The following is a 27,519-nucleotide window of genomic DNA, read 5'->3' on the forward strand; positions in this document are numbered from 1 at the left end:
CCATTTTCGCGATCCTCTTTCGCGAGGAACGTTGACGCGATTTACTGGATCATACTTTTTCGCGTCCCGGCTTTCTAATCGCCGGACTGCGGACTTTTCTGCGTCGTTGTGGGAATTTCTTGAAGCGATTCGACGAGCCAGGGATTAAATAAAAGTTTAGCCGCGTTCGCGAGACGTCCGGCAAATCGAAGACAAGATAGTGCAGCGGCTTTTAATTCCTCTTCGTTTCCTGCGCACTTTCAAGGGAAACGAAAGTCGTCCGCAAGCTGCGAAAGCTGCGGAAGCTGCACCGGCTTTCGCGTCTCTGTTTAGCTGTTTTACTGAAATGGAAATAGTAGTAAATATTTTCGTGTCCATTGGATATCTTCGCCGTTTTGCATTCGATCTATTCGCCATTTCCACGAATGACGACCTACCAGTGTCATTTATGACAAGTATTAACCCTTTGCACTCGAATGGCGACTCGAAGGGCGCCGCTAAAAATTGTTACATCATTTTTGAAAATAATTGTAACAGTATCAAATTTGTTTATACTTGAAAAACTGTTAAAATTGTGATTAACCCCTTAACGCACAGTTAAAAAAAAAAAAACCGGCCAGAAAAATCAATTTTTTTAATGTAAAAGAACAAAATTTAGAACATTGTCTTGGCAAAAAAATTAAAAAAATACAAAAATAATCAAAATTTTTATTTTAATTTTGGATTTTGATCCACATTGTAGTAAAGAGCCAAATATTGCAATGTTACACGTACACCGACTTTTTTATCTTTCTTTTCGAATTGCTATTTCGGAAGGAAAACATATTTTTATCAGTAAAAATATTTATTTATACTTTTACAACATAAATAATGATAATACTAGTATTTATTTTAAAAAATGGAAAAAGCCTATATTTTATTCTTGAATAAATAAGTGTTATAGCTTACAATCCCATGTAAATGATAAATATCAATAAAACGATTTTTTTTTCTTTGCTTTCGCATTGTTATTTTCAATTCTCGATTATATTCGAGTGTGATCAATTATAGCAGCATAAAATACAACGCCGCTCGAATTATTTCGAGTGTGTACAATTTGGCCTGTTTAGCGCGCTCGAATTAACTGGAGCGTACAAGTTAAGGGGTTAATGTATTAGGTCGTTCGGGAAGTTGTTTCGTTCCTAAAAAAAAAATTCGTTTTGTAAGCTCGTTAATGAAGCACGTGATTCAGCATTTTACGAATAAACGACGAGGCTTCTATATGAGATAAGATCAGAAAAATGTCGGAAAGTTTCTTTTTTTATTTGAAACGTTAAAAAATTGTCTTTCATTGTTCTCGTGAAAGAACGAAACAACTTTCCGAACGACCCAATACTTGCGAACAGGCGCAATTGATCCGTTTATTTTGAAAGTGGCATAAGTCACTTTACCGTAATGAAAAGCGGTGATTTTTTAATGTTTATACGAAATTATTTATACTGAGAAAAATACCAGTATCCTGAGATAACAAATACAAGTAAATCTTCTCGAAAGTTAGCATCCATATTTTTAAACGTGTTAAAACGCGAACCCTTAAATATATCGACTTAACACTTTATCGTCCGGTCGTGGTTGAGGCTGCCACTCAGTAAGGACTGGCTTAGTCGCGCGCGCATTTGCTCCCAGTACCGGCTAAATTTTCGCTATTCATTGTGTTGTGCTTATTCCTTTAAAAATAATAATAAATAATAATATAATTATTATAATTATAATTCATAAGGATATGGGGAGGTCAGCATACAGGAGGTCAGCTACTAACAAAACAGTAAAGAAGCGAAAACCGTCGATAGCTAAAAGTCGATTAATAGGCTATCGGTCGATAAGCATTGGCAATCGAAAAGCCGATTAATAGGCTAGCGATCGATAAACATTGGCAATCGAAAAGCCGATAAATAGGCTAGCGGTCGATAAAGTGTTAAAAACAAAGTGACTTACGCCACTTTCAAAATAAACGGCTGAATTTCGTATGCACGAATCGCAATAAATCGTCTGGAACGGAAATACCCTAGATCGGAGAACATGTTTCGATTTTCGAATTAAAACAGCTTCGACCGCAAAGGGATAATTGCCTATGCATGATTATAGGCACTGCGTTCTGGGGATCGCATATGTCGCTACGTGACTGCTGCGCGAGCTTACCTGGAAACCAGCGAGAAACATCGATGCAACAAAGTAAAAGTTGGGGCAATCTACCGATTACGGACAGCGGGGCAGCAAAGTTTCTCGGCAGATCTTTCTCCTGCGATTCCGGCCGCGATTCCTAGTATGTACGTAGACTCGTCGCGGGGCGCGGCGTGGCCGAGCTAGGCGGTAAACGAGAAGCAGCGCGAACTGCCACATTGTGAGAGCTATCTACACGCACCGATCGATTTCCCATAAAGGGTTCCGTGAACTAGCGTGTGCCGGAGAGCCGCGTTCCGAGGAAACGCACGGCCACGTGGCCTCGCGGAGAAATCGATCGCTTTATCGCCAGCTCGCCTCGCCTCGCCTCGCCTCGCCTCGCCACGGCTACGCTCTCTGCACTGCTCGCGAATTTATCGCCGACCGCTCGACTACCTCGAAACTCTACGCGTCCGATTCCGAGGAAACGATTAGACCCGCGTCGATTAACTCGGTTCTACGGTTACGTCGATAATGGAGTAACCGGGAACTACCGCTCCGAAACGGGCTAATATGATCCGGGGTAATCGTAATGGTTTATCGTGAAATTGAAGGCCATTGTCCGAAGCGGCGCGCCGCGGCAATGCACGGTTCTGCAAACGCTAACGGGACCCGTGAGCATTTCAACGAGAACGCCTTTGTACCCGCGAGAGATTTAAATCATTCTCCCCCTGGACAATTCGTTGCGGAATGAGCGGGATCGTTAAGAATTTTTTCCCGGAGAAATCGATACATTTTGTCTCCTTAGCCCTTTTTGGAGCCTGATTTGTTTTTCGTTGATTTTGCGTTATATCCGCAGTCAAGTTTTACGTACGCGTAGATGCTAATAATAAGAAATGTTGATTTTATTAGTGTAGGTTGTCTCTTTTAGACGCTAAGGGCTGGGACACGCGTGTCCCATTGGTTACATTTAAACAAATATATAAAACGGGATTCATTTCTCCCAATAGGCATACGAAATACATAGGTGGGTCACATATGTCCTGATAGACACCAAAGGGTTAATCTTTTGCACTCGTGTGGCGAGTCTAAGGCGACTTGTTTTATATCGCCTTCCAAAATAATTTGAACATTGTCAAATTTGTTTATACTTCAGAAACTGTCGAAAGTGTGACTGTTGCACGAGTCACAAAATTCAATTTCATATGTATTGGGTTGGGGAATAAGTTCGTAGCGTTTTTTGGCGGTGGTGAATGTGACGATGTTTGGGAGAAAAGGAGAGGGGAAGACGTTTCGTCCAGGACCCGCTAAGAGGACTCGTCAGTAAGGCTATCCTAGCGGGCCCTTGCCTTAGACGTTGGGATGTCGGTAGCAAGGACGAAGTCTGTATATATGTTACCGTGAATGACCGAAATTGGAGAATGTCGACTTTCACCGGTGAATGTCAACAGATACCAAATACGTCGGTGAAAGATCGAATATTTCATTACATTGTTGTACATTCGGACCCTCTCCGGTGTGTGTCGACAATCACAGATATGCTCTGGTGGAGGTCCAAAACCTGTCATCGCAAAAGGATGTGTTCCACAAATAAATGCAGTTGTAAAAGCAAGGGACTCTTGTGCAATTCAAAGTGTCATAATAGTTTAAGTTGTTGCAATAAATAAGATTTGAATCACATAAGTAAGTAATTTTTTTATTACTATTATTTTCTTTTCTCATGTAGAATGTACCGTGTATTTTAAATTCTTGGTCATTCCTTTCAGAAAGAGAGGCGAAAAAGTTACGTCACCCTTGTGGCGTTTTATAGCGACTGAATTACGGAGAAGAAAATATAAATCTCCATGTTCAACATTCACCATTAGTGCATGGTGAATGTCAACACTTACCGGTGTAAGTCAGAAATAAGGGTATTTAGCAAATATTTCGGACATACACCAAGCGATTATGTGAATGTTGACATTCACCGGTGAAAGTCGACATTCTCCAGATTTCGGTGTTTCACTGTAACATATATACAAATTGAGGCAGATCGGTTACTTGCGGGAAGAGGAGCCATCTGCTGTGGTATCCGCCACAGTTTTTATATTTACTTTTATTTTACAACGATTTTTTGCTGTTTGACAAAGTGTATAATATTCATTCGATAGAGCTCTTCTACAAAGGTTTTCAAAGGTCTACAAAGAGCTTCTTCTACAAAACTGTGCTAATCGTCTTTTCGAGTAATTTAATTTTTTATTACTTTTGAGGCTTAGAAATGGAATATCCAGGAGGTAAAAAGCAACATTTTCGACACCTTCTCTTCTTCGCTTTTCATCGAGGCCAAACAGCTGCTGAAACAGCCCGGGACATTTGCAACGTATACGGAGAAGGTGTCATAGGCGAGTCTACAGCACGGAAATGGTTTGCAAAGTACAAAAATGGCGATTTTGACGTCGACGACACGCCCTAGAGCGGAAGATCTTCTGAATTCGACGAAGAGCGTCTCAAAGCACTTTTGAATGAGGACGATCACCGAACAAGTCGTGAATTGGCCGAAAAAATGAACTGCGATCATAAAACGATTCTCAATCATCTTCATCCAATGGGATTTGCTGAAAAATTGGGAGCCTGGGTGCCTCACGAGCTTCATGAAAACAACAAGAAAATCGCCTTCAAATTGCTTCTCAACATCTCGCCCGCCATCGAGCAACATGCGGTCATAAACAGCGCTTTTTGTACCGAATCGTTGCGGGAGATGAGGAATGGTGCCTATAGACGTGATGTAGACTCGCCTATAACACCTTCTCCGTATACGTTGTAAATGTCTCGGGCTGAGAAAAAAGCGAAGAAGAGAAGGTGTCGAAAAAATGTTGCTTTTTACCTTCTGGATATTCCATTTCTAAGCCTGAATAGTAATAAAAAATTAAATTACTCAAAAAAGACGATTAGCACAGTTTTGTGGAGCAGAAAGAGCTCTATCGAATGAATATTATACACTTTGTCAAACAGCAATAAATCGTTGTAAAATAAAAGAAAATATAAAAACGCTACGAACTTATTCCCCAACCCAATATAAAATGCGCTAAGTTATGTAGAATGTAAGTACGGTAGGTCAGAAAAATTATTTTTGATCCAGAGCTAAAATGGCTTCGACTACAAAGGGTTAAGCGAGCAGCTGAAAGCACAGTAAATTCTGCCTAATTAACTCTCAGATTGGAAAGAGAAGATACGACTGTTCGAGCCTCGCGACTCATTCATATTTATGCCGATCGTCATCAATTATAAAAACGAGGTGCGAAGCACGAATAATCGTTTTCTTCTCCTTATCCCAAATTGTCCATTTTTGTGCATAATCCGAGCGTCGATTAAAGGGAATCCACTGTCTACAAATTATACCGTGATGCTCGGATGAAGTTTCTCGCAGCAGAGAAATTGAAAAATGCTCGAATGATCGTTTCGTTGACGCCTAGAACTGCTGGGGCATTGAATGCAGCCGACGCCCATTGTCTCGTAATAACGAGAAAATTGCATTCGTCCAGACTTCTGGAGAGACGTCTTTTATTACCGCGTTTGCTGCAATTAATAACATCATTCGAAAATGTCTCGCGGAGACATTTTCCCAATTTCAACGATCGTTCGAGAAGTATTTCCCAAACTGCGTGCATACCTGTTTCGACCCGACCTACATTTTTATGTGACAGGTAAACGGGGAATCTGTTTCAAATAAATGCTGCGACGAAACAAAAGCGCGAATCTCGAAAATTCGTCGAGGCCTGTCGCCACGAATTACAACCGTCAAGTTGAACGGACAAAAGCGAACCGCAGCAGCGGTCCGCGAGTTGCAGCAACAGATAAAATGTAAAACGTCGACGCAGTCCTAAAAGAGACCGGCGGACAAAAGGAGGCAAGAGAGTGGACGGGTTAGGCTCTTCAAAGAAAATGAAGAACGAACGATAGGACAATAGCGTGAGATGAAAGCGGAGGTGAATGGGAAGTGGCCGGTACAATTCGATAGTGTTTTCGAAGCGGCGCGACCTCCTGTTCCTGAACCCGTGGCGCTCTTTAGCGCTCGCTCGGTGTCCGATTTTTTCCCCGGCGAATAACAGGCCCGGTTTCGGGGAAATCTGCCGTGAAACGGGACACCTCGGTGCATTATTCGCTCGTCGATGCTCCTGCGCTCAACTTGCCCGTAAAAGCGATACACCGTGGCCGCGACGCGACGAGAGTACGTACACCTCGGATTGCGTCCTATTTTGCGCTAAACAAGCGAGCCGGTCCCGGGGTTCTCGAAATTGCACGCAAAGAGGGATCGTCGACGACGAGCGAAATAAAAGCAAAGAGAGAAAGAGAGTGAGAGAGAGAGAGAGAGAGAGAGCCGGAAAAAACGGGCTCGTCGGTCCGGATATTCCCGGAGCGTTCGTCGAGCGAAAGCGATTAAATCGCGCGACAGGGACCAGCCCCCCATCATGTTTACGCCGAGGGGGGTTAGGGAACGGGGGGACGGGCTGAAACTTTTCCCCGAATTTCCCAGGCCCGGCTAATCTGTTTCGGCAAACAAAAGTTCGAGCAAACGGAATAAATTAGCGTGCCCACCGACAAACTCCCTGTCGTCGTCCCTCTTCCTCTGTGTTTTCCTTCCGCCGGGCTAGACGAAATTGTTTTTTTTTCCCGGGGGCGGGGCACAGGGTTTTGCACCACGAGGTCCTCCGAGGGATCGGCGAGCGAAATTGCTTCGCTTCCCGAAGCCGTTTCCCTCTCGCGATGGGACGACGCGACGCGGTGCTCGGTATCTCGTCCGCGGAGGGTTGTCCTCGTGTTATTAGGCCGCCGAGAGTTCTTCTTCGAAAGCGGCGTGTTTTAGGGGAATGCTTGTTTTTCCAACCGGGAATGGAACGCAAGAATAATACCCCCGCGAATGTTGATGGGGACACGCGGCTTTCCGCGCTTGTTGCTCGCGGCTCCTCGAAATAGGAATTTCAGAGTTCCCAGTCGTTTGCACCGACTCGCCCGCTTCTCCCTCCCTCTCCCAAATGTGGCATTTATTTCTGCCCGCGATGCAGTCGATCTTTGGGCTAGTGAAATCCTTTTGAGAATCAGGAAATCGTCCGCGATGGAAATACGATAGAATCCCGATTATCCGGTTCTCCATAATCAAAATCATCTGTTATTTAAACACGATTCACATACAGTGTGCCACAAAATTGTTCTAAAGCGCAATAACTTTTTTAAAACTGGACTAAGTGACTTGAATTTTTTTTAGGTGATAGAGGAACTGGTCTATTAAGAGATGACTAAAATGCCTTTTTTGAATTTTATTACTTAGAATGACAAAGAAAGATAAGAAACTCTTGTTTTTAAACTTTTTTATCTGAACCGATAACGGAAACTTAAAAAATGCCTCTCGTAAATTTCGATGACTTCTATTGCGTGCTGAAAATTAGATCGAAATCGGTTAATCCAGAGTCAAGCTACTGGCGTTGGTAGATTTAAAAAACAACAAATTTCTTCCAGTCTTGCATCAAAATCGTGATAAAACTGTGATTTTTGCCATCTTTAATTTGTTATAGCTCATAACAACGTCAATTAATTTCGATAAAATTTTTAGCATGCATATAAATCACCGAGATCTACGAGAAGCATTTTTCCTCCGTTACAGGGTCAGATAAAAAAGTTTTAAAACGAGAGTGTTCTTCCTTTTTTTGTTGGTCATTTCAAGTAATAGTAAAATTTAAAAAAAGCATTTTGGTTATCGTCTGGAAGACTAATCCCGTTATCATATAATAAAAAATTCAAGTCACTTAGCCCAATTCTAAAGAAGTTACTGCGTTTTAAATAGCTTACGAACACTCTTGTGAGCCACTGTGTATGAATCGATGTATTTATACGAGTTAATAAAGATGACATCTGTACTAAGTAACTATTCTATTACAATAACATTTTTTCTCTTTTTTTTTCTTCGATTGGATTTAATACCGTGCTTAGCCCAGATAATCGCGGTTCTATCGTAAAATAGAAATGTCGCGTACGGCTAGGAGGGCTCTAGCCAACAAGATTTCATCAACGCCGCAAAGGTTGTTGGCGTTCACGGAATATCTCCAGACAAGTTATTTTTACGAGGGACGCAGGAGCGCGCTCTCTCTCAATGATAATAAACGTGTCCAATAAAAGGGACACTCCCCCATGGCAAGACACAGGTCTCGCCCTCTTAGTATCGACACTGACCTACCGCAAGGCGGTCGCGTGTCTCCCGCCTATAAACCCACGGCTTCGTATCAAGCCGATCTCTCAATACGAATTTCTCGTTCTGCCCGTAGCTTTTCCGGAAACTCTGGAACTCCCCGAAGACCACCGATAGTAATCCCGCGACACATTGTACGGGTGAATTCATTCGCTGGAAATACTAATCGGTATTACTAATTCTCTACGTGTCATTTCGTACGTAATAGGAAAATCTGGTTCTGATTACGTTACCTTTATCATTTGATATGCCAGCTTCCAAAAATATGAAAGAAAGTCTGCACGACCCGTTCGCTTCGTACACGGAATTATGAATAAGAGATACCTGATTCGATTAAAGCGCGAGCCAAATCAAATTCTCGCGAAATCGAAATAATTTAGTTAGCAATACCGAAGTTGATATGATTAAAGTCATATCGGTTATGCCTGTTTTACTGAAATGGAAATAGTAGTAAATATTTTCGTGTCCATTGGATATCTTCGCCGTTTTGCATTCGATCTATTCGCCATTTCCACGAATGACGACCTACCAGTGTCATTTATGACAAGTATTAACCCTTTGCACTCGAATGGCGACTCGAAGGGCGCCGCTAAAAATTGTTACATCATTTTTGAAAATAATTGTAACAGTATCAAATTTGTTTATACTTGAAAAACTGTTAAAATTGTGATTAACCCCTTAACGCACAGTTTAAAAAAAAAAACCGGCCAGAAAAATCAATTTTTTTAATGTAAAAGAACAAAATTTAGAACATTGTCTTGGCAAAAAAATTAAAAAAATACAAAAATAATCAAAATTTTTATTTTAATTTTGGATTTTGATCCACATTGTAGTAAAGAGCCAAATATTGCAATGTTACACGTACATCGACTTTTTTATCTTTCTTTTCGAATTGCTATTTCGGAAGGAAAACATATTTTTATCAGTAAAAATATTTATTTATACTTTTACAACATAAATAATGATAATACTAGTATTTATTTTAAAAAATGGAAAAAGCCTATATTTTATTCTTGAATAAATAAGTGTTATAGCTTACAATCCCATGTAAATGATAAATATCTGATTACGTTACCTTTATCATTTGATATGCCAGCTTCCAAAAATATGAAAGAAAGTCTGCACGACCCGTTCGCTTCGTACACGGAATTATGAATAAGAGATACCTGATTCGATTAAAGCGCGAGCCAAATCAAATTCTCGCGAAATCGAAATAATTTAGTTAGCAATACCGAAGTTGATATGATTAAAGTCATATCGGTTATGCCTTTTATTATTCTGTATCCTGGAAGATGAAGTTAATCTTTAACTGGTCTGCTGTGGAGCCAAGTTAGTTATTCCAATACAGTAATTTTTCCTTAATTCTGATTTATTTACGGACTCCTTTTTCCTAGTCACCACCGTCAATTGTATTTAAATTGTATTTAATAGTAAAATATTAATTTTTCATGTTCATTCCGTTGCAAAAGCTGAGAATAAAATGCGCCGAAGCCAATATGCCGAATATTTTTTATGAAAGCCGAAAATCAAACCGAAACGAAAACCGGACAATTAAAAATTACCGTAGTTGGTGGTATTTTATCTCTATTCCTGTTCTCACACAAAAGGTTTTAGTATAATTCAGTTTGTTCGAATACGTTGCAATGCAAAATGAATTTCGAGAACTAGTAAAAAATTAGTGTCACGCGAATGTATGCGACGCTAATTTTTTATGACCCGTGTGACGCTAATTTTTTACTAGTTCCCGAAGTTCATTTTTATCGCAATGTGTTCGAACGAACTGAATTTTACTAATGGATACTGATAATTAAAATGAACGCTTCAAAGGGGAAACGTGGATCTCGTCTTTTTTTCTGGTCTGGCGTAATGCTTCGATATCCGTTGCCAAGGCGAAATAGAGAAAATGGGGATGGTGTAAATCATGGTGGCTCGTCGCAGATTGTCCAGCAGGTCGGCACGGGGGGAAGAAAGAAGAAGCCGAGAAAAAATGGTTGCGGGGCGCGGCGGAACGGATCCGCGTGGCGAAAGTTGGCGTCACCGGCACGGGCGAAACTCCGAGTTGGCCGACGACGACAAAAGAGGACGTTCGCATGAAAAGCGGCCGGCGTTGATACAGTCGAAAAACACACCGACTCCGACCGGTCGCGGAACTTTTTCCACCCCCGTGCCGGCGCATTTACAGGATTATTTAGGCCGGCTGACGCGGATTTACTCGTCCTGGGAGGTACGGGAAAGTTCGCTCGTTAAAAAATACCGACGACGCGACGCGACGCGACGCGGCCCTGTTTCCCGGAACTCGCCCTTTTTAACCGGACGCGCCGGTAAATTATCGTTACTCTTATTATAGACGACTTTGTTAAGTTTCTGCGAACGGAATAATGAAGCGGAAAACAATAAACGAGACACGGCCGAATCGAAATTCAACGCTTTGCGAACGAGAATTTTTCAAAGTGCTAAGAATATATTGCTTAAAAATATAAATAAGAGAGAAAATGAACAATACTCAAAATTATTGTACAAGCGAGAAATGAGTTCCTGAGGTCATTTTAAGTAACTTTGTCCTTAGCGAAAATGCAATCCGCGGCTTCGTTTACGAGTTATTAACGAAAAACACTGACCAATGAGTAGCGAGATTAGCTGGCGCGAGGCGGCCGAGCCAATGCGCGGAACTGGGCTACAACCGCTCGTTGGCTGGGCCGCCGCGCGCCAGCCGCACTCGCCTCTCATTGGTCAGTGTTTTTCGTTAATAACTCATAAACGAAGCCCCGCAGAAAATTTTCGCAAAGGAAAAAGTTGCTTCAAATGATCTCAGGAACCCCTTATTTCTCGCTCGAACAATAATTTTGGGACACTCTGTATATCCGGATCTCCTGTTACATAAGCGCACAATTAAATTATAGATTAACAACTTCTCAAAGCGTTGACGCTCGAACTGCTGCTGCAACTTATTCAGCAAGCTAAGTTACTTGATTTGTCAATCTGTTTCTGATCCGAACGAGCGGCATTTAATTTGACAGGAAACTGAAAGGTGTACAATCTGGATATAAACGTGACAGACACGTGAACAGGTTCTTGACGTTTTCTGCAGGACGTCGGTGACCTTGCGAAAAAATTAACTAGACAGCCGGACAAATCGTGAAAGACTGCGTTAAAAATGCACAATAAAGTTTTCTTGTGTGCCGCTGCATTTTCGACATAAACGATATCGAAAGTTCGTTCGTCTTCGTCGTATTCGGTATCGATTAAGTAGACGCGGCCAGTCACGAACGGACGCGCAAGGCGAATCTTCGCTTTTAATTATCTCCGAAACAGGGCATCGTACGAAAAAGGAGCATCGAATGTTTTCAACGCAGTTTTCCGTGTAGATTAATATCCACTTAGTTCGATCGAGCATTCGGCCAGCGTACCGCGCGCCCGATCGTTCGAAAGACTCTCCGTCGCGTTTGAAAAGAATCGGAAGTATGTACCGTGTCGCTTTATTAAACCGAACTTAATGAAACTGCGTCTCGTCCGCTCGATTCCAGAACCGTGTACCGTCTTCGCGATGTATGTATGTATCGATCGGCGATGTTTGCTCTTACGTCGAACAATGACCGTTCCATTGAAAACGGCAAGCGAAAAAGGGCCGTCGTTCGAATCGATACCACGAAAACCTATAACCGACGATAAAAGAGAAAAATCGCGGCCCGATATACCGTAGGTGAACAGCGAACTCCGGCAAATATTTCCCAGCTGCGACGTTCGAACCACTCTGCCGTCGTGATACAAAGGACACGGTTCGTTAGCAGGATAAAACCGGATCGAGAAGATTTCGAAAAATCCTTCGGATCGATCGATCCAACGAATTCCCGCGAACCACTCACCGTCCCAAATAAACGCAACCGAGAGAACGAAGTTCCGAACAGACAGATTTCGCTTCTGCTTTTAAAGTAGTCGCGATTCGCTTTTTCAAGCTTTCGATCCCGAAAAGTGGAACCGATCGCCGATATCTCGAAAGGAGCAAACCGGCAGAAAAATATTGGCCGCGCCGGCGAATTAGCGTCGGCGTATCTGAACGCGGGGCCCATTCGCGCGAAAGGGAGAGGCCCGGCGGCCGGCTTATCTGTCGAACAGAATTCGTACAGCGGTCCCCGCCGGTCATCCTTGTTCCCCGGCCACGCAATTAGCACGGGCCGGTGGCGATAGCGTCGGAGAATGAGTCTCGGGGGTCATTAGGCTCGTCGAGGGATCGGGCCTAGCCGGGTCCCGGCGTCCCGGCGTCATGGCGTCTCGGCGTCTCGGGGCCCGGTGCCGACTTCTTCGCGGGGATCCGAAGGAATGCGCACGCCTCTAAACGGCCCACAGGATCAGCTGGGTCGCCTTGATGCCAGGACCGTGGAATTTCGACGGTCGATCGAGTGAAACGAGCCTGTCTTCGATCATAATGCACATATAATTAGGGAGACCGAGCGGGTCCGGACCCAGACCCTGTCTCGAGAGCCCGGGCCCGCTATAAACCATCGGCCAGCGTATCATTATCGTTCGAGATTAGAAATTGTCCGGCGATACCATCGATTCGGGGTCTCCTCGACTCGAAAAGTCGTCGAAATATGGAATTATACACTCCGCCGGAAATTGATGTCCGATGGTGCCCGGGACTCTTTCGGGGCCGGCCGGGCCCTGCTCGTTTTCAGAGAAAAAAGTCGGAAATGTAGTACCGCGCGCGTGGGACTCTGGTTTTTAGGGTTATCGCGATCGGTCCGTTTCGAGGCACTTTGGGGCCTACCATCGCGCGATGTCGCTGGATATTCGACCGCGAGGCCTCAAAACTCTCGAACAGATGGACCATCGCGTTTCAAAAATTTCTCCGAAAATCGATGGAATTTCTCAAAGAGAGATCGGCGGGAGAAAGGAGAATGGTATTGTATACCGTGGGAAGGGTTCGCAGCCGCGGTTTCTACGCTCCAAGTGCAACTTTGCTATCGATTCCGCTTAATTCATGACTCGGGACGCGTACGCCCGGAGTCCGACAGACGGAGATGGACGATCCCCCTGTTATCTAGCCTTCGAAATAACCCGGTTCTCTCCCCGACCTCGCAACTGGAACGAGCACCAACACCGGCAGCCTGTCGATCACCGGCAGCGTCTCTGCTCGGCGCCGCGGCGCTCCTACGTTCTCGAAATCCTCGATAATTGACTCGTTCCCGGGCGTCGTTGAAACGCCATCGACGTTTTCGGCCCCGTAAAACACGCTGATAGACGTCCATCGATCTTCTTCCCCCTCGGCAAATACCTCGACACGGAGTCCGATGTTATTTCCGGGCGGCGCGCGGCGCGCCATGGAGCGGAGCGGAGCGAAGAACGCGTCCTATACCCGTCGAACCTACGCCACCTGGACGGGAAAAAGCTTCCGACAGCGTGTCCTGTTGCGTCCCCGCCTCGGCGCGAATCAGCTCCGGTTTCCAGCCATTTCCATCTGTACCTAAACTACACATCTGATCTACCAACAACTGCCAATACCTCGTTAGGAACGTTCGCAGATGACACTGCGATATTTGCCAGCCATGAAGATCCCGTCATCGCATCGACCTATCTACAAAATCATCTAAACATTATACAAGACTGGACCTCGAAATGGAAAATTAAAATCAATGAAGCCAAATCCAGTCGTATAACCTTCACTCTCAAAAAGGGTCTTTGCCCCCCCATATTATTCAACAAAATTCCTATTCCCGAAGCTACAACGGTGCGATACTTGGGCCTTCACCTAGACAACAAATTAACCTGGAAAAAGCACATTACAAATATAAGAAAACAAGTAAACCTCAAACTCAAAAACATGCACTGGCTTCTTGGATACAAATCAAAACTTTCACTAGAAAACAAAATTTTACTTTACAAAGCTATTATCATACCGATATGGACCTACGGACTAGAACTCTGGGGAAGTGCCAGCAAACCCAACATAGCCATCATCCAAAGAACACGATCCAAGGCACTTCGCACAATTATTAACGCCCCTTGGTACGTTACCAATGAAACAATTCATAATGATCTTGGTATTCCCTTCGTCATTGACACCATCCATGAAAGAAGTAGGAAGCACTTCACTAAATTAAGCGAACACACAAATCCACTATATATATATATAATTATGCCACTCATACAACAACAATACAGCAGGAGATTAAAAAGAAGATGGCCAATCGACCTTAAATGAGGTTCAGGAGGACTTTTCATTGTGAAAGCCCTCATCATGTTATTAACGGACTATACATCAAGTCCCCAGCGATCACATCGGCCCATAGAATTTGTATTCTGATTGCTGATTTCTAATAAAAAAAAAAAAATTTCCATCTGCCGCGACAAAAGGTCGCGGCTTCGCGAGCCTGAGCAACAAATATGTTACTAATATGTACTAATAAACGGAATCGATGTGCTTCCAGAATAATACAGAATCATTTCTTCTCTTCATATATTCCTATTTTTTCTCTGTACAATTTTACAGATACATTCTTTTACCGTAGACACTTTATTCGGCGATTGTTGCACTTAACGTTTTGCTTAGTGACGATCAAAAGACGGAATTTATTTAGACACCTTTATTCATTCATTCATTCATTCACTTATTGAATATGCACGTGAAATCACTCATTAGTTGTAAAATCACGAAAAGGAACAGAGATTCGGAATCACTTGATGCAGAATAAAAAGCGAAGAAAGAAAAATAAGATACCCGTAATTCCTTTGTTTTGAATTTTAAAAAATCGTTTTTTATAGGAATGTAGTCATAGGTTACGTAAAAAATAAATTAAAAAATCTAGGTAATAATATTGAGTATTTTGAAAATAAGTTGTATGTAGACTTTTGGCAACAATATGCGTTTATTACTAAAATTATTGTAGACGTAAACAAATGGTGTCATGTATTTATATTATATATCAGTATAGGAATTTTCACATTATTTATAAATGAAATACAGCAAAGCGATTGCGATTTTTGTTGTGACACAAAGCAATTAGATAAATCACACCTTTATAGGAAACTCGAAGAAAGAAAATATCTCTCCAAGTAACACATTGAAGGTTATCACCGACCACATTCAAATGTCAAAAAACATATAACTTACTCGCCAAAAGTAATGTCAAGTCTTTTATTTCACACATGGTCTATTGTCTATTGTTATCAACGTGTATTCGGAAACGCACATACTCAGGTTTTTGAATAAAACTAAGTGGAACTGGAATGTAGACAATTGGCAACAATATGTATTTAAGGGTTAAATGAATAAATCTCTGTGAACTGTAATAACATCGCGAAATTATGTCAAGTAATAATAAGGATAATAAAATAAGGATAAATAAATAATAATAATAAAGTCTGGAAACCACCCTGAAAAATACCCTGGAAATCATCCTCGCCTCTTTCACTTGCCAATGCCTCTTGGTCAGGCTGGGATCACAGCTTCGAAAAATCCTCGAGCCTAAGCGAGACAAATCGATAGCTCGCGCCAAGTTTCGCAGCAATTTTCTGAAGTCGAGTCGATCAATCGCCGGGATCGAGGAGCATACAATCAGCCCGTGTTTGTCAGGTGCAACAAGATTAGCCGAATGAGCGTCGGGCCGAGGGACATGCTCGAAAGGATCGATAATTAGGCGATGCTAGAAGCAAGCCGAAGGACGGGTCGCGGTGTGTCCTCGTCGAACGGATACAGATGGAGTCGCCGTAAAAGTGTCATCGAATGGTTGTCGCGCGACGTGGGGACGGTGGATCCGAACAATTAGACGGTCGAATGGCGGCAATTAATCCGAAGGACAACGGGGAATTCGAGTCACGTGTCCGTGGAACAGGACTGTTGGCTCGACCTCGGGATCCTGCAGCATGCCGTTTACCCAGCCGCCAGGATAATGGCGGATCGGAAGGATTAAAATAACGACGCGTCTTCCTTCTCTTCTTCTCCTCTTCTCTTTTTCGTCTGTGCTTTTGGCTCGGAACCCCCTCGAAAAAAAGAGGAACGGCCGATTTCGAGTAATTGTAGAGTGTAGGCAAAGCTGGAGAGATTGGCCGATGCGTAATTTGGTCGTCGAGTAATCGGCCCGGCTCGATTTAACAAATCGCCGCGCCGGACGAAATTCAATCCGGGCCTGATCGCTCTCGCGTATGCAATTAACTCTGCCTCGAGAAATCTTTCTCCGATCGAATGGAAATCGCTGGTCCAGAAGCGGACGAGCGCCGCAAAATCGGAGAATCTTTTCATTTATTACCGGCGGCTATATTAACTGCGATAGTAATTCTAGCTTTCCGAAGAGAGTTGGGTCGATCCAACCTAACCCGATCCAATCCAATCAAACCTGACCTAACTTGATCTAAGATAACATAACCCTGACCTAACACGGGCCAAACACGGAGCCAAGTCTCGATGATTATATTCGTCGATGATTTTGTAGTGTTGGTGAATGCATGCTGTCGATGTTTCCGTCGTGCGGACGGAAACATATCGGTGAAATGATTGTCGATGATTTCAAGGTAACCCGCCGGATAATGATTAGCACATGCAAAAATAAGACGAAGAGGAAAAGTAACATTTTTTCATTTAAGGCTACGTTTTCGAGAAAAATTTGGTCGAAGAAAATAATACTATTAATACTATATGAGCCGTTTATTTTGAAAGTGGCATAAGTCACTTTGTTTTTAAGTCGATATATTTAACCCTTTCGCTACGGCGGTTCAGTCCGTACTGAACGGAACCACCCGCCGAAATTGTGCACATTGCGCGTGGATAGTGTATTTGGGAAGAAAAGGGATTTTTCTTTAAAACAATATAGTTATAATTTCTGCATAAGGTATAAAGTTATTTAATAGGTAAAAAAAGTTTCATTAACAATGGAAAAAGTGAAGAAATAATATATAATATACAGTAATAAAATAGAACATAATATTCATAATACAAAACATAATACATAATAATTAGTCCTAAAGTTAGTACTTTCGATTTTCTATCCGTTTATGACATGTAACACAATAATAATGGGAAATGCAGGTAGAACAAATATAACTTGAATGGTGTGTCGTTTATTTCGGACTGTCGTTTGTTTGTTTCGTCAAAAGATTCACGCAATAGTAACAAGAGGCGGTGCAGCCCAAAAATTAGGTCGCGATTTTACCAGCATGTCGGATAATCTTCGTCCCCAGAGGGCGAGCATGTGGATGTCGGATATATCCGGCGTTCGGCTCCGCGAGTGTTCATATGGATGACGGATATATCCGTCGTTCGGAGCGAAAGGGTTAAGGGTTTGCGTTTTAACACGTTTAAAAATATGGATGCTAACTTTCGAGAAGATTTACTTGCATTTATTATCTCAGGATACTGATATTTTTCTCAGTATAAATAATTTCGTATAAACATTAAAAAATCACCACTTTTCATTACGGTAAAGTGACTTATGCCACTTTCAAAATAAACGGCTCACATATACTACTATATAATACTATTAATACTATACTAAAACTGAGCTGAAAGATGCGTCGTGTTCATATGGCTTGTATTATGAAGTAGATTTGGTATGTCATGGTCAGACGTGCCACTTACATTATAGTATTAATAGTATTTAGTATATATATAATAATATTATATATACTATTAATACTATATACTACTACTATAATACTATTAATACTACAATTCAAGTGGTACGTCTGACCATGGCATACCAAATCTACTTCATAATACAAGCCATATGAACACAACGCATCTTTCAGCTCATTTTTTCGAAACCAAAGCCGTAACACTAGAACTAAAAAGTTCTTAACAAGAAGGCCAATGTATATTGTCTTATAACAATCACAAGATTGGATTTATTTGAGCTACGTAAGATTTTTATTACAATATATGCTTAAATAATAAAATTCGTCGGAAAAATTCTCAGAGTGACATTTGTATAATATCAGGAATTGCAAATGAAAAGATCAAAAATCAGTTATTTTGACTGATTTGGTAGTTCTAGTGTTAAATGAAAAAAAAATGTTACTCTAATTTCTGAACGTTGTTTCTGATTATTTTTGCATGTAGAGTCACTGTCTGGTGGTGATGACATATGATTTTTATATGTCGTTTTTAACATCGTTTTTAACGTAAAGGATTGACTTGCGACCCATGGTTCCTTTCAAACCATTACAGGAGCAAATATTTAACCTCGAGTTTCGAGACCAAGGTCGATTTTGCGCGAGACTTTTTCAACAGATCTCCACCGATCCAGGAGTGCAGAATTCCGGTATGGTGATCGCGACATATAATTTGTTGACACCCTGTGCAAGGAAGATCGAAGGCATTTAGGATGGCCGAGGCACGACGGGCATTAGAGGAAAGCTTGTCACGGCCGAGGTTTACGCTGCGCCGGACAGGAGACAGCCGGGCGAATTACAGCCGATGTAAAGGAAGCATCGGTATTTCTGGCCGGTGGCCCGCCAGGATTCTTTTGAAACCCCGGATAATTGGATCGGCGCAATCTCGTCGGGCCTCGAGGATGATCCGTCCTCCTGCCCCCACCCTCCTTCTTCGTGTTTTTTTTTTATTCTTCCTGGCCGTCGAATTGCTCGAAGACGAGATTAAATTGCTAGCTAGCAGCCCGCACTAATTGCGTCTAGCCCGCGTCCCCTGTAACCGGTAAGAGAGGACGATACGCCGCCATTTTCTGATTTTCTGGTCCTAGCGGTGAAAACGAAAGTCCTTCAACGGATCCGCGGCCCATTAACGTCGAGTGCGGCAATAAGCAAGCAGTCTAGTATCGCGATGCAAGGTGAAACGAAATTATCCTGCGACCGGGAGAAACAGATCTGCTGTTCGTTCGTGTAGAAAGGTAGCTAGAAAGTTAACGTGCCATGCTTGACACTAGGCGCGTGAAGCGCTAAAAGTAACTACTGTTTTATGTTGCTTCATCAAAATAACCGAATATCGTATACGATCGTGAAACAAATTTATTTTGAATGAATTCTCCGCGAATGTATCTTTATAATTTTATAGATCGTAAATTAAGAAATGTGCTGTAAACCTAGTGCTGAAAATTACTTTCACGTTGCAACAATTGTTTGTCTCCGAGGAATGCATTTAAAAAATTGAATTAAATTTCGTACGCATAAGATGGACGAAGACATACGAAATGCAAGTACAGTAATTTCTCCCGGAAATGCCACATTTCGGGTTGCTGTGAATTTCCCTGTGCTAGCCCTACGCCTATGTAAGTCATAATTTCTCCCTAATTCGCAATCAGATTACGCACAAAAATGGACAATTTAGGAAGAGGAGATATGATTATTCGAGCCTTGCGTCTCGATTTTATAGCTGTTGACAATCTGTAACTATAAAAACGAGCCGCAAGGCTCGAATAATTAGGGAGAAGTTACTATAATAAGACTAATTCATACATCTTTTCTATACCGATTTTTTTCGGAAAAAGTTATATTGTCATGAAAAGAATGAAATAAACAATTAATTCAATATATTTGGAAGCGAAATATCGAGTTCTAATAAAGGTAATAGCTTCGAATCGTGGCATGTTGCCTCCGAATTCCCCTCAAATCGTGTCAAAAAATTAGAAATAAAAAAGTACTTTTGCCGACTGCCCCGGATTTCTATAAAAACAAGCCGCGGTGCTCGCAGAATCGCGACTTAGTATTCTCAGATCTGCCGGTTTCAATTCCGACCTCCGAACATTTCTTGGAGAAATTACTGTACATATTGTATACAGTGGTTTCTAAGGTCGAAACAACTTCGAATGCAAAGGGTTAAATTCCGGTTATACCAAATCTTGGAGCCTGCATCATGCAAAGATGAGAAGCTCGAGTTACGAAATCCTCCTTCGAATAGCAATTTTTCTGTCGCGATCCTGTCACCACGCGATAAAGAAACCAGAGGACTCCGTATCCAACCGGACAAACCGTTTCCCTCGTTTTCGCGAGGATATTGGAACACGGTGAAGGCGAGTGATTAAAAATTGAATGCGAAGATCGCCAATAATCGTAGATTCGCGGCGAGTTTCTGGATCGCTCCCCGAGTTTCCAATGTTTACCGAACTTTCCTGCGCTCTTCGACAGCGTTATCGACTGCGGCAAGAAACGGAAAGTTGCCCGGACTCGCGGAGAGACGTGTTGGTCTCTTAATACCCTCGCGTTCCCCAATGCCGGAGACGAAGAAAGTTCGAAGGCCGCGGTAGCAAACTTCCCTGCGCGGCGCGGTGCGGCGCGGAGCGGCGGGCTTTCGCGGCGCGTTTCTGTTGCTGGGTTCTGGATTCCGGTTCCCGCGGGAACGCCGCGGCCGCCGCAGACCGAGGCGAGAAATAATAATCCCCCGAGAACGCTCAAAGAACCGGCGCGGCGTAATCGTTAACGAGGCCGGCCTTCTGATTAAACAGTCAACCGGTCGACCAGCGTTTCCCACGATTTCTCGCAGGAAGAACAGGCTCGTTGCGAGCACAAAAAATCGTCGGCACACGGCTCCATTTGTCAACCGCGACTTGCGACTGCTTTTCGATATTCGTCGATTTTTTTTGGCCCGGTCGGGCGACAGAAATAGCTTCTCTCTTCAACGCTCGAATTGCGCGGCTGGGTTAATTTGGACCCGAGGTGCAAATATCGTTACGCGACTGTCTAGTTTCTGACGAGCAATTTTACATGTTGACGTTTTCCATGTCGACGTTGACGTTTACATGTTGACGTTTTACATGTTTCATTAACTCCTCGCCGTACCATTTTCTTCATAGTTGCAGCGATTAGAAGTTTTTCGATTGTAATTAATTTTTAAGGAGAAAAAGGAGACAATTTATATTTATATTTATATATTTTATATATAATATATTCTATATTATAATTTATTTATATATTTATATTAGCATTTAGTTGAATGCTTAAATATCGGTGGCAAGAGACAGAATTTTATTTCGACTTAGAAGAACGGATTTTATATGAAATTCATAATTAACAAGTTCTTCCTAGAAATCTCCATCACGTATCAGACTCGTCAAAGTATGGCAAGGGGTTAAGCTGCATAGGCAAACTATCGTGTCCAAAAGGAGTGCCATGAAAAATATCTTGAAAACAATTATAAACAAAATTATGAATAATTCTAGACACAGCCAGTTATATTTTCGTTTAAAAAATCCACCATTCAAGTGTTAAAATATAGAAACGAATTTTAGAGATACGAAGTCTCGAGTGGATGTACACAGAAAATTTGCTTCTCAATCTACCGATTCGATCGATTAGCTGATCGGTAATTGATTCGGACCGCCTTCCTGCAAACAATGATATAATTGGTAAGATTATTTGAGGCGCAACCGTAACCAGTTTTGTACACAGCTTTTCTTCGAATAGACACAAAAAGGAACTCTATTTAAAAAAACGCGCAGACCAAAGCCATCGAATTTTATTAAAATACGTTATTAAAACCACGTAATTTCATTAAAATCCCGCTTTCCGGCTGTCTCCTTCCATTAACCCCGCGACGTGCAATTTTCTTCACGATTACAATGGTTGCGACGGCTACATCGACACAAGCAGCTTCCACAATTGTAATAATTTCTCAGAAGAAAAACATATTCGTATTTATTGTACGAAGGCACTTGCTCGGATGCTTGAACAGCGACGAGAGAGAGAGAGAGAGAGAGAAAGAGAAAGAAAGAGAGAGAAAGCAGAATTTTATTTTGCCTCGGTAAAATGGAACACGATCCATTGTTACCAGGTTATTAGTAGATACCTCCGACGCGAGTCAGACACGTCGTACAACGGCAAGATCATCCGACGAGGGTAATTTTATGAAAACAATACCGACGAACAATTTCCTCTGCTGTCACGTGCAAGTTGAAATGTCGCCGACAGCAGCAGAAGCAGCAGTCGGAACGAAGTCAAACATTGTCGACAGAAGTAATTTAATAAAAGGATACTGCTTCGTAGGGAGAAGCTGTAGGTTCTCTACGTTCCTATAAATGGCAGCTATCGATTCCGAGCCGTTCGGGCAACATCCTCGCGGAACAAGGAAGGAATAGCATACTTCGGCGAGTCTCGGCGACAGAGCCCATCGGAGCTATTCGCCGTGTCCCCCGGATTTCCGAATCGCTCCTTGGAAGAGAAGATGTTGCCTGTTTCGCTCCTGGGCCGGCCAAAGCGGAATAAAGTAATCCGTAATGCGGCGGATAAGAGACTCCGTGAAAGGGGTGGCTGTCGCCAGAAATAGAGAAGACGGGGGACAGAGAAAGACACACACACATACACACACACACAAACGCACAGAGAAAGATAGTGAAAGAGAAAGGGGTGAGGAAGAAAGGGGATGGAGGCAAGCCTGTTAGGCGACTGGCCGCGGATCCACGCGGATCAAAGGGATTCAGGATCGACGGGAACTGTCCCGGGTTCCGGGACTCAGGTCCCGGCGTGGCGCAGATGATCTCGCCGGTTTCTAGGTCGGCCTCAGTCACGGCGTCGCGATCGGGATCGCGATCGCGAATCAAGGAAATCTCCCCGGAGGAAAGAAAGGAAATCTTTCGCGCGACTCGATTTCCCGCGGCCACGCCACGTAAATCCACTTTCTCGGTGGCTGCCATCGAGATCAAAGCTCGATCCGGTAGTCCGCCGAGCTCAAAGGACCCCCGGCCCGTTCGTGTGCCCGAGTGTGTGTTTCGCGAGGAGTCCGCATCCGTCTCGAGTCTCGATTCTCGATTCGAGAATCGATGGGAGACCTCGTTTCGGGTCGGCCGCGGACGATGCGATGGACCGTGCTCCAAGGAAACGCTGCCAACTCGCTCGCCTCGTCTCGCCTCGTCTCGCTTCGACATCGAGCTGTTCGGGAAGACACTGCCTCTCCTTTCTCTCAAGGATCAGGCCCGCTAATGAGCTCCGGCAATCCACTTTGCCGGGGAATGGCGGACGAGCCCGGCCATCTCGCCCCGACACGCGGATGCGATGGAGATCGCCCTCTGGGGCAAGTAGCCGGCTCCGACGAGCTTGAGAGCCACTTGGCCGTGCCTACTTCGGCCTCTATGAGCTTGTCGCGAGTCCGATTCGCTTCAGGTTCCCCGATGTCACAGTTTCCGACGATCTCATCTAGACGGAAGAGCTTAGGCTCGGTCTTAATTCGCGACGATGATTTCGGAAACATTGTCTGTGCGCTTTACGAACGCTTTGTGCGCGAGAATAATTTTTCGCACCATTTGCAACGAACAGGAGCCGGGAAGATATTTCCCTTCTCCTGTATCAATTGCAACAAATCGAAGACAATTTTCTGAAATTTTTTGAGGTCGTAATTTATTGCAGACTTCATTCGGTAATTTCTGCTACAAATGCACAAATTGCACTGCAAATGCGACATTATTGCGAGAATTTGCGAAAGCGTTAAACGACAGAGAGAGAGAAAATGTTTTAACAAAGTGGAGCAATTGTTCTGATAAATTCAGTTACAAATTGCAATGATAAAACGTTTCCTAAGACCTCGATATACGCGTAAGAATGTAAAGAATTGATCTCGTCTGAAGATTCGTTTTATATCATTTTAATTAACAGGCTAAAGTACTCTACACGGACATATCGAGATTGCTGTCGACAAATCCACGAATCTACCAGTTCAGTGGTCGTATTTCTTCGACGATGTAAATAATATTTTTGCAACAAGATTGTACGAAAAATCCAGCCTCTCGAAAAATTGATTTCACGTGAAAATATTTGACAGAATTATGTACCTTTGGCAAAATTGTTCCCCGTGCTTCTTCACTAACGCGCGACTTTCGAGCAACAACCTCAGCCAGGTAAGCCGATGAAACGATAATTATTAAGACACGCACCGACCCGCTTCCGGCGAGTATCGAACACTTTTTCTCAGCAGCGCGCATAATGAACTCGGCAGCCACGAGGGAACAATGCCGGCCGCTGGTCCCCGAAGAAAGCCCTTCCCTCCGAAGAAGGATAGAGCGATTGTTTGCCCGTATCAGAAATTCCTTTATTAAAAGCCCGCACGCGGCTCGTGGTTTTACGAGCTTTTCTTACGAGCCGACTTTGAATACGGATTTTTAATAAAGACGGTCCACGCTACTACTCCTGGAAGAGAGAAAGTGCGGAGAGAAAAAGCGGGAGAGACGGGTGAAAGCTCGGGTGAAAACCGATTTTCCCGGGGTTTTCGCAGACGGCGCGGCGCGTCTGGGAAACCCGAACCGAATCGGATTTTTCGAATTTCACGGCAGATTAATTAAAGTAACTCCGGGATACTCTGCGAGAACGATTCCGAGGCGCTGCGCTGGTAAGTCGAGAAAGGACGTCCGCGATTACAGTGCTTTTCTCTCTGCCGGCCCTCCCCTCTTTCTCCCCTGGACACAGTTTTTAATTAACGACGCGCATTTAATTACCTTCGTTGCCCTAACGGCGCGACCGTACCTTCCCTCCGTGCGATTTTGTATTTTATCAGGCATTATCCGATCGACTCTCCCCGCCCCGGAATAATTGCCGGCTTGCTCCTCTTTAATTGCTCCGATTTTCGAGCGTCGCTTCGCAGCCCGGCCCTGGTCCCGGTCCCGAAGCATAATTATATTCCAGGCCCGGTCCGTAAATCCTTGTTCTAACGACCGGACTAACGCAGGACAAACACCGATCACCGGCACCGATATTTTCGTAATTCCGTGGCCGCGCGTTTATTAACCGATGCCCGCTAATGAACCGCTGATCGCGCGCGCTTTGTCTTCCCCCCCCCCCCCCGAGCTTCGAAAAATCTATATTCTGTATGCTATTATACGCGGTTAGAACCGCCATTCAATATTGCTCCTAGATACCTAAATTCCTTCACGTCTTTATTCGCATGGAGACCGTCTTTATCGATAATTTACTAGCCGTGAAATCGCTTGGAGGAAGACGCCGCGCCGCTCCAGAAGGCTTCATAAAATCTTCCTCTAGAATAAAACAGGTTGAAGCAGGTTCATTTGTAGTCTCAAAGCGAAAGTCCCACCGTTCTAAGATAGGACTGCGAAATTCAACGCTGCAACTCACCGTGTGATCTCGCTGTATTTTTATACGCTAAAAGAATGTGCCAATAATTTCCAAAAGTTGCAGACTCTTGTCGCGTTTAATTTGTCCCGAAAATAATTTCCCCTTGAACCAGGACCTTTTCTAAAATAAATCTGTAGCCAGGAGATCATTATCAAGCTGTTGGCATAGAACGACGTCCGGAGACGTCACTTGCTTTGATTTTAGACCTCGATTTTAGGTCTGTCACCCAGTCGCTGGATTATTGAAAGATATTAGGTTGGTGCATATGCGATCGTTTGTCTCCCTGTTTTCGTTATGCTTTTGTTTTTGGTATAACTTCGTTTATAGTCGCACTGTCCATTGTCAGAGTCACATTTCAACAAAGAAGATTTTCTCAAAAGTGTTCCATTTTGTTATTTGTTTTGAATTTCGTAAGGATACGGATTCAACCGATATTCGTGTGTGTAATTTTTGCATGTGAGTATAAACTTGGTAATAATGCTGCAAAAGCTGCGCGCAATATAAATCAAGCGTTTGGGGAGAATAATGTTAACGATCGAAAAGTGCAGCGTTGAAGAATGAACCGCGTGGAAGACCCAAAACGTCTGTGAAAAATGATGCTCCGAAAGCATTCGTGAAAACGAATCCAACTGTATCTATTAGGGGGACAGGAAAGTAATGTCGTTTCTGCGCATATTTATCTGTTTGAATTTAATGTAAACAAACGACATAACTTTCCGGTCCCCCTAATACTAGGAAACTTGCTACCAGAATGAAAGTTGACCATACAACAATATTGCGACACCTTCCTGAAATTGATAAGACGAAAGAAATGGATAAGTGATTATCGCACGAACTAACCGAGCGAAATAAGCTGGATCGGCTGAACGTATGCGAACGGCCGCAAACGTCGTACAAAACAATTGCGAAATTAAACGAATTAAAATACGAAATTTTGCAGCACCCAGCTTATTCGCCGGATCTTCCGCCAACCGACTTTCATCTTTTTTAAACACTTAGAACAGCTTTTACGGGCTTAACAGTATGAAAATGAAGACAGTTCCAATAAATTCCATATCAGAGTTTATTGACTCTAAAGACCATAATTTCTTCAAGACAGGCATCTACGCATGAAAATCTCGTTGGTATAAGTGTATTGAAGCGAATGGAGCGTATTTCGATGAAATAAACAGCTATCGAAAAATAATATACAGTTTTATATACTCACTTAAAAATCCGACATTTCATACGCACCAACCTAATACAAACGATATTTATGTTCCATAATCTCCGCATTTATATCCGGCCAGCGCGCGGCAGTCAAACTGTTAAATAAAATAGGATTTCCGGAACACATTCGACCCCTGTGCTAGTCCCGTGTGTCGAGGAAACGTCGCGAATACGACGGAAAAAGTTTGGAACAAGAGGTGCCTCGGCATGCCGGGTTCTGAAAGTGCAACTCGTTGACGGGCATCGACCACGGTCGGAGGTGGCCTGGTTGGTGCCTCGAGAAGTTCCCGGTCGGCCTGGATAGTATCTCGTATAAATATAATAAGGCGGGGGCGGCAGGTGCGATCGATGGATCCGCTCCAACGGCTCGAGACCGGGACCAAGACCGAGACCGTTCCCCGAATCGTAGACATTAGGAGGGAGTTCGCGGAACGGCGTCGTTTCGCGGTTAACACGCGGCCCGACCGCGAACCGACGGCTCTCCCTCTGCAGCTTTTCGCGAGCTCTGCTCCCTTTCCGTTCCAGTTCCCAGGGAACGACTCCCCCGGCAATTCGATTGTCCTCTCCTCTCCCCACCGCTCCGGGAACCTTGCCCTTATTATATCTGTCGGCGAGCAACGCGAAAATTTATCGCGGCTTCGATCTCGGCAACTGCAATTTCTCCGGGCTAACACACTGGCATGACGCCGTCGCGTTATTTTGCGCCACTTTCCATATCGCGGCCGAACTATTTTGATCCTTTAGGCTCCGGCAATATTCCTGTCAATTATTCGGGAACCATACGCGTTGCTCTTTTCGCACTTCCTTTCGTATTCCAAGCTACGCGGATCGTCGAAGTGTTCCAGCAACAGTCGCCGGTCGGATGCGGAAATAAAGACTCTCCGACTTGAATGGAAAATTATGCTACTTGCTCCCTGATGTGTTTTAACTCTGTGCACGTTTTAGGCCATCTCATGCGTACGAAATAAAATCTGTTC

General features: G+C 43.5%; 1 protein-coding gene across 1 annotated transcript in view; it reads left to right on the plus strand.

Annotated features, from left to right (window-relative positions):
* The window catches only part of LOC117225451 (single Ig IL-1-related receptor), a 255,211-nt gene that overhangs the window by 120,104 nt on the left and 107,588 nt on the right, over nt 1-27,519 (plus strand). The gene's annotated exons all lie outside the window — the stretch shown is intronic.

This window comes from Megalopta genalis, chromosome 2, assembly GCF_051020955.1.
Source record: "Megalopta genalis isolate 19385.01 chromosome 2, iyMegGena1_principal, whole genome shotgun sequence".
NCBI lineage: Eukaryota > Metazoa > Arthropoda > Insecta > Hymenoptera > Halictidae > Megalopta > Megalopta genalis.